Consider the following 1,689-nt stretch of genomic DNA (forward strand, 5'->3'; position numbering starts at 1 on the left):
ATAAAGACCAAACTGTGTAACAGATATTGTGAAACAGAAAGAAAATGTTCAAACGGGAAGGGGAACTAGGGTGTGGGGAGGAGGAAAGGAAGGAAGGGAAAAGAAAAAAATGAGAAAAGAAGAAAAAATGGAAACACAGCTTTTGAAAATAGGGAGGAGAAGAGGAGCTGCAGGGAGGGTAGAGGGATGGGGGAGAAAGAATCAAATTACGTACAGGTACAGATTCTCTCTGCTTAAGGTGATCTTTATGCATCTCTAAAAGGCACCAATAAACTTCATTAATTAAAAAAACCAGCCAGAGAATAAAAGAAGCGTTACATTCATGGGTACAATAACAATGGCAGTCGAATTCTCATCAGAAACACTGGAAGTCAGCAGAAAATTAAACAATGTGGAGCGAGCTGTCGACCTACGAGCCAACAAAAACACCTATCAAAAAGGTAGGAAAAAAAAAAAAAAGTTCAGGCAAAGATGAAAAAAATGTATTTTAGCACCAGGCATTGCATTCAGTGCAAAAGAGACTAAAAGAGTCAGGCATGGTAGCGCATGCCTGTAATCCTAGCGCCTGGGAGGCTGAGGCAGGAGGATAGCTTTGAGTTCAAGGCCAGCCTGAACTACATAGTGAGACCTTGTCTCAAAAATAAAAAGACAGAGAGGAGAAGCGGGAGAGGGTGGAAAGACACTGAAAGTAGTTTTTCATGCTGAAGACAAGTGACCCTAAGTGGAAGCTCAAAGCTGCAGGAAGGAATGAGGAACTTTCCAAACAGGAAATAGGTGGGTAAACATGAAAGACTTTGTAACTGTTAAGCCTACTGACTATTTAAAGCGAAAGTAACGATTCCTGGTAGGGTTCGTAGCACACAGAAATAGACAATATAGCGGCAATAGCCAGTAGGTAGAAGAAGGTAAATGGATTCTACTCACCTTATGTTAGTACAGTATTTAACAGCTTTACTGACTTCTGCTTCCTGTACCATGCAATTCACCTGTTTAAAGGTGGAAAAGCCAGTGGCTCTTAGGACAGTATATTCACAGGACCATGGTCCTGTGAATATACTGTCCTAAGAGCCACTGGCTTTTCATCCATCACCATGATGCAGAATCTTTTCATCACCTTGAAAAGGCCCCACACCCTCGCTGCCACCTTTCCCCATCCTTGCTTCGCCCTCAGCCCCACGTAACTATCCCACAGTCTCGCCCTCGCCCCTGCACCTGCCTGCTCTGGGCACTGCACAGCAATGGCCTCATGCAGCTGTGGCCCTTGTCACCGACTTCTTCGTCTCACCATCACGTGCTCCAGGCCCATCTGAGTCCAGAGTCATTCCCGTCATTCCCTCATCGTCAAAGTGGGACCATAGGAACCGGAAGAGTTCTGTGATGAGTTACGGAGTATGCTGTGACCCCTGTAATGACCACTTAAAGTACACATCTACATATCTACATAGCTAAAAGAGCCCAAAACCCAAGAGAGGAGCGGGGAGAAAATGGTACAGGTCACTCCACTAATCCAAAAGGTGGCAGGAGGGTGAGGAGCAAGGAACAAAGACCTGACAACAGCGACGATGTCAGGAATCCCACTGAATATGAATGAACAGAGACAGAGGGGAGAGAGGAGAGAGAGAGAGGAGAGAGGGAGAGAGAGGGAGAGAGAGAGAGGAGAGAGGAGAGAGAGAGAGAGAGGAGAGAGAG

This window comes from Chinchilla lanigera, unplaced genomic scaffold (assembly GCF_000276665.1).
Source record: "Chinchilla lanigera isolate Chin_1 unplaced genomic scaffold, ChiLan1.0 scaffold00041, whole genome shotgun sequence".
Classification (NCBI taxonomy): domain Eukaryota; kingdom Metazoa; phylum Chordata; class Mammalia; order Rodentia; family Chinchillidae; genus Chinchilla; species Chinchilla lanigera.